Source organism: Ictidomys tridecemlineatus, chromosome 4 (genome assembly GCF_052094955.1).
Source record: "Ictidomys tridecemlineatus isolate mIctTri1 chromosome 4, mIctTri1.hap1, whole genome shotgun sequence".
Taxonomy (NCBI): Eukaryota; Metazoa; Chordata; class Mammalia; order Rodentia; family Sciuridae; genus Ictidomys; species Ictidomys tridecemlineatus.
The window spans coordinates 147,428,227-147,435,568 of NC_135480.1; positions in this window are offsets into that span (position 1 = coordinate 147,428,227).

Here is a 7,342-nt window from a genome sequence, read left to right on the forward strand (position 1 = left end):
TGTCCATTGTCCACTTATTATCTTTGTTCTGGGACAAAAGGCAAAAAGAAGGCCCTGACTACATAAATGCAGTGCTATCCTTCTCAGAGGTTGCCAAATGAATAGTTCAAAACTGCTTTCAATTTTGAAAAAGATATTGTTTCAGATATGATGGTAAGGGCAGTCATGTTCAGAAAAGAATTCTGAGATGAATGATCAGACAAGGAAATTTCAATAAGTGGGCAGCCCTGTATTTACAAGAAAATTAGTTCATGTGTGTTTGTTACTAAGCAAATGGAAAGAAAAATAAATTAATTAAATATTCAATTCACATAGTTTGAAAAAGGACATTCTAATGACTCCAGGAAAGCAAAGGAAGGGCTTAAGTAAATAACATATAGAATTAAATAATGAATAAAAATGTCTGGACAAGTATAAATTATGCAATACTATAAAACTTCAAAGTGTGGGAAAATACTTCTAATCTCCAAAGCTAGGAACATTTGAGATTCCAGTGCCAAAAGAGACTTGAAAAAAAAAAGTTATTGCGAAATTGGACTTAGAAAAAAAAAAGATCAAACAAAAAATAACTGAGGAATCATCCTGTCACCATGGGGTGAGGTAAGAGATGGTATGCAACTTGTGGTCACAGTTAAAAGGCCCACATACATCAGCTAACTTTGACTAAACAAGCTAAAGCTTGTTGATTAAAACTGAGTTAGTGACTGCCAAACCAGGAACTCTCGTGGCAACTAAGCTTTTCATGGTCATTTCATCACACTCAGGCATTTGTATGGGTTTGTTTACTGTTTAATTTGCTCCAATGGTAATAACAATTCAAAATTAATATACATACCAATTTACCTTTTTTTAAAAAAAATTTAGTTGTAGATGGACACAATACCTTTATTTTATTTATTTATTTTTATGTGGTGCTGAGGATGAAACCCAGTCCATTACACATGCCAGGCAAGCGCTCTACCACTGAGCCACAACCCCAGCCCTCCAATTTACTTTTTAATCTAGCAAGGGGTGCCCAAACTATATAGGACCAAGTGTTTATACAGACTTATTTGAATTAAATAAAGCCAAGAAAGAGTGTTTACCCATAGTAGGCATTCAACAAATGTCTTAATTGAATGCTAAGTATTATTGTTTTAGCCAAGTGCAATGGCACATGCCTGTAATCTCAATGACTCAGTAGGCTGAGGCAGGAGGATTGCAAGTTTGAGGTCAGCCTCAGCAATTTAGTGAGGCCCTAAGCAACTTTGTGAGACCCTGTCTCAAAATAGAAACATAAAAAGAGCCGGGATGTATCTCAGTGACAAAGCATCCCTGGGTTCAAACCCCAGTACCCAGAAAAAAAAAAAAGAGAATTAATGTTTAGTCACATTGTAGACTGGAAGATTTAAGAGCTCTAGAATGTACAGCAAAGGGCAGGGATTATGGATATATGTCATAGGTTGAATTGTATCTCCCCAAAAGACAGACAGATACACTCGGGTTGCCTAGTACCTCAGAACATGACTTTATTTGGAAGTAGAGTTGTTATAGTATAATTAGTTAAGATGAGGTCATATTGTAGTACAGTCAGCCCTTAACCCTATATGATATAAAGACCCAGGAGGAGAATGCCAGGTGATGTTGGAGTCACAGACGAGTTAAATAGTTGCAATCCAAGGAACACCAAAGATTGCTGGCAACACCAGAAGCCAAGAGAAAGACGGGAAACCGATTTTTCCACCAGAGCATTTAAGAGAGAGAGAGAGAGAGAGAGAGAGAGAGAGAGAGAGAGAGAGAGAGAGAGGCCCTGCTGACACCTGGATTTTGGCTTGTAGTCTCCAAAATTACTAGAAAATAACTTTCTATTGTTTTAAGCCTCCCAGTTTGTGGTAATTTGATGTGGCAGCCCTAGGAAAGGAATATACTACGGTTCCAAGAAATGTGTTTCTGGGTGTGTATGTTGGCTCACACCATGAGTTTGGTAAGTGAAAATAAAAGAGTAGAAAGGTTTAGTGTCTGAAAAGCCACGACTAGCATTGTAATGGGATAAAAAGATAAGAAAAAGCAATTTCCAGGCCAGCCTGGGCAACACAGCTAGAACTTGTCTATAAATAGTGTGTGTGTGTGTGGAGGGAGGGGGTGAGTCTGGAAGAGAAGGAGGGTACATCAGTTGTCTACTTCTGTAAAAAGCCTCTCCAAACTTTACTGGCTTAATACAAATGATTTATTTTCTATTACACTTGTATAGTTTGTCTTGTTGGTTTCCCCTGGGCTCACTTGTGTGACTACAAGGTGACAGATCAGCTGGAATGGCTGAAACTATGTGGACAGCTGGGCCTTTCCCCAGAAGGTCTTTTGTCCCTGGCATCTTTAGATTCTGTGGACTCAGGATTCCTGGAGGGCAAGGGTCAATGTGCTAGTACTTCTCACACCTCTTCTTGCCTCATGCTTTCCTATAAACAAATCCGGAGTCCATGTGTGAGGGGACCACACATGTGCACAGATACTGAGAGGTACAATCCATTGGGAACCATTACTGTAACAATCTCTACAGAATCTAACTAATACTAATCTGCATTAGTTATCAATTGCTATTTACAAACGGCTCTGAAATGGTAGCTTTAAAACAACAGTATTTATTATCTCACATTTTCTATGTGTCAGGAGTCCAGATTTAGCTCAGAATCTGACACAATGCTGCAGTTAAGGCATTGGTTGAGGCTGCAGTCAACTCAAGCCACAATTTGGGAAGGAAGTCCACTCATATGGCTATTGGTCCGTTTCAGGTAGTTACTGTCTAAAGACATCATTCCAATCCTGAACAAAAGAGATAAGGCCTTCCTTGTTCTCATGGAGCTAACATTCCATTAGAAAGAGAGAAAAGAGGCAAGCACATGAATAAATACATTAAATGGTAGGTGTTTATAGTTGCCTCAGAGAAAAATATATCAGAGAAGATAAATGGAGAATGAGGATAGGGCTATTGTTATTTTATTGTTAAGGAAAGGTTGTCAGACAATTTGAGACCTAAAGGAAATCTGGGGTCCTGCCATTTAGATATGTGGAGAGAGATAATCCTAGAAAGTGTAGGCAGAGCAAGTACAAAGGCCCTGAGGGAAGAGTGTGCTTGATTTTCAAAGAAAAGTAGGGAAGTCAGTGTGCCTAGAGCAAACAAAGCGAGAGAGATTAACAGAATGAATGGTTCTGGGAGGTAGGGAGGGTTTTAGTCTCTTTGGGCCCTATCAGCCACTGTGACAAAAGATGTTGTCCAAAGATAGCTACAAGGAGACCAACTTACAGTCCATGTGCTTTTCTTACATGTGACTTTGACACTTTTCCAAGTAAGAGATGGGGTCTGTGTCCCCCTCTACTTTTAAACTAGGTAGGCTTTTGTGACTATTTTAACCAACTGAGTGTGGTGGAAACAATGCTATGTGACTTCCAAGGCTAGGTCATAAATGACAATTCAGCTTCTGATTTGTTCACTGAGCACTCATTTTGAAAGCTTATAGCTGTCACAGAGGGAATCTGACTACTCCAAGTCCACCACACTACAAAAAAGCTCAAATTTGGGCCACAAGAGGAAGCCGCCTATCGAGGCCTTGAAACTACATGAAGAAAATAGCGCCTCATCCTCCCTGTAATCCAACTCTAGCCATCTGACTTCATCTCCATGGTGGGCCTTTTACCACCATCCCAATATGTGGGCACCCTTCTCTTCTTGCTGGGGCTCTGACACTCCATGTTAGAGCATCCCTACACTGACATCTTTGTGCCACTGATACCGCTGTTGACTAGTGACGAGTTCTTGCTTCCCCAATGTTGAAGAGTAACACCAAAGAAGCACGCCTAGGCAAGGTCAGAGTAGAGATTAGAAGTTTATTTTTTTATTTATTTATTTTTTAGAGAGTGAGAGAGGAGAGAGAGAGAGAGAGAATGAGAATTTTTTTTAATATTTATTTTTCAGTTTTCGGCAGACACAACATCTTTGTTGGTATGTGGTGCTGAGGATCGAACCCGGGTCACACGCATGCCAGGCGAGTGCGCTACCGCTTGAGCAACATCCCCAGCCCCGAGATTAGAAGTTTATTAAAGGACAGCAGAAAAGACTTCTCCCAGAGGAAGAAGGGGATCCAAAAGGTGGAATCCGTGGAAGTGCAGTTGTTTCCCCTTTTTTATAGTTTTGGTGATGGAATGTAGGTTGGAAGGCCTGAGGGGTGGGACACAGGTGGGCCAAAGAAGTAATCTGGTCAGGAAGGACTTCATTATCACTTCTTTGAGGTGGACTTTGGCCTAGGGCCTCTTCAGGACTTCATTAACATTCCATGAATTGTCCTTTGTGTTTTCCCTGAGTCATTCCCAGCATGGCCTCTATGTTAGATTTCACTCGATATTAGACCCGATTTACCTAACTACACTAACTACCTAACTTTAAATCTGGCTTCACTACTCCTGGCTCTGAAATCACACACCTGGCCACTTACCCACATGAGTACTCTGCTCACCCTGTTCTCCTACACAGATGTCTCTCCCTGAACGTATTTTAAATATGAACTCAAAAGGAGTCCCTGATGGATCAGTTGAATAGAATGAAGGAAAATTTTCTCCCCGAGCTACTGAAAGAGTTGTCATTAGATAAGAATGGGAATACTACAAAAGAAATAAGACTAGGCGGAGAGAATATTAGTAGGATATGGGGGAAAAGAAAGAAAATATCTAGACCAAAGTAGGGGACTAAAATAGAGGAGACAGAACTCTTGTCTGGAAACTGTCAATAATATCATTGTACTTTGCAAAAGCAACAGAAGGGGGAGCCTGAGAGCTAAGTCCATTTTATCACAATGTTCATTTGGAAGGATAAATAAGCAAGAATACCAGGGAAAGTCCTGAAAAAAATAAAAAGCAACGAGGAGGAGCTAGCCTTACTACTTATTAAAATATTAGAAAACCTATAAAATAGGTCCAAATTTCCTTGATCCAGGACCTTGTGTACTCCCACGAGGATAATCCTTCTTGAAATTCAAGGATATTCTAGTTCACAGGACTCTCAGTGGCACACAGCAAAATTCACTCTCCCGAGCTGGAAGACCTGGAGCAAAGTGACTAACCTCTCTCAGCATCATTCCATGTGTTTATGAAACAGGGACCTATCATGTGTGATTGTCCGGTAATTTAAGTAAGATTACGTTTGTGAAATGCCAGGTATATACTGAGTGCTCCTTCTCTTTCTTTTGCTGTTTCTTTTCTCCACCTTCTTTTCAGTCAATGATGCAACAAGTACTAAGGAAAAGAATAAAAGCAAAATAAAATGTAAACCTGCAGACAGTTCTTTTGAATATCAGTTTATCCTTCTAGTAAATATTTGCAACCTCTGTCTCATTCAATATTCCTTTATAGTATAATGACATGGTAAAGAAATGAAGAGCAAAGTAGAATAGCTGAGTCTCACCCAGTCCTGCTTCAGTTACTAATTATCTCACAGACCTGGACATGCACTGAATGTTTCTATGTCAAGAGAAAGATGGAGAGCCTGCCTGTCTCAGCTCTTCACGATGTGTGAGTGCTACTCATTGTGTGCATGAAAGGCCCTGTCTACAAATATTGTTTTTGTGTTATTGTTATTAAAATTCTCCTCATATTTCCACTCCCATATTTGGGTCAATATTTTAAAAATTGCCATTAAAAGGCAAATATGTTAGCACATTAAGATATTATTACCTGCCAGGCATGGTGGCACACACCTGCAATCCCAGCAGCTCCAGAGACGGAGGCAGCAGAATTGAGAGTTCAAAGCCAACCTCAGCAAAAGTGAGGCTCTAAGCAACTCAGTGAGACCCTGTCTCTAAATAAAATACAACATAGGGCTGGGGATGTGGCTCAGTGGTCGAGTGCCCCTGAGTTCAACCCCCAGCACACACACAAAAAAGATATTATCATCTAATCGAAGCTCAGTGATGCACACCTGTATTCCCAGAAATTTAGAAGGCTGAGGCAGGATGATATATATATATATATAATCACCCTAACAATAATTTTTAAAAAATAGTCAAGTTAGTCCCAGCAGATGGCAGAACTATGATGCCTCAGGGCACAGGGAGGTAGGAGATTTGGATGGCTTGGAAGGACATCCAACATAATCTGCTTCTTGGTTCTTCATGCTCTTGAAGAGGGCATCAAGGATGATGGAGGAACCCTCCAGACAAACCTTGCCCTCTTTGCAGTTTTGCTTTGAGTTTGTAGTTCACTTGTCCTGAGGATGTGTATAAGCAGGTGAAAAATCCTTCTCAGTGTACAGTAATACACCAGCAAAAACAAAGCAATCAAACAACCAAAAAACAAACTCAGATTCTAATCTGCAATAAATATCTCATCTGGAATTTCCTATAGGAAAGGCCCACTGTGACTAAGTGAGCCTTTCAGTGGGTTTCAGAAGGATAAGAAACCACCACAGGTGGTTACCATTGAGAATTCTAAACTGCTGTGAAGGTCCCATGCCCACGCTGAGATCAAAATGAGGGAAGAGATAGTGGTATAAATTAAACTAGGAAGTCTTAAAGCAACCTAGAGGGAGAGGGTCAGAATAGGATTTAAACCTATGGCCCAAGGTTCAACTCCCCAGAATGGACTAAGAATGCCTTCAGTGGGAGATGTGTTGAGGTTCCTGAGCTGGAGGAACCATTGCTGTGCTATTTCTCCTGCTTTACTCCCAACCCCTACCCCACACTAATGAACCTCCTCGGTTTAGGAACAATTGCTTATATTTCATTTTTTTTTTTACTTGATCTTCCCAATTGCCAGATAATTCCCATTTTACAAATAAAAATTGGGTAGGACTGGGAATGTAACTCAGTGTTAGAGTCCTTGTAACACAATTGAAGGAAAAGAGGTCCTTGTAACAGGAGGTTCTTGTAACACAATTGAAAGAAAGAACAAAGGAAGGAAAGAAAGAAAGAGGGAGGGAGTGGGCTGGGGGTTGTGGCTCAGTGGTAAGAGTGCTTGCCTAGCATGTGCGAGGCACTGGGTTTGATCCTCAGCACCACATAAATGTAAAATAAAGATATTGTGTCGGCTTAAAACTAAAAAATAAATTAAAAAAAAAGGAAGCAAGAAAGAGAGGAAGGGATGGAGAAAAGAAGGAAGAAAAAAATTGAGAATCAGCTAACTTGTGTGGCTGTGTCAGACAATTCAGTAGCAGAGCTAATCTTTTGACTCCTGACCTAGTGTTTTTTTCCCCCACTCTGCTGTCCAAAATAAAGCAGGGTTATCATGTTTAACTGAGAAATGAACAAAGTCCTCAGATCTCCCTGACAAAAAGAAAGAAGACAATCCTGCCCCTTGCATACAGAAAACAGTCTTGGTA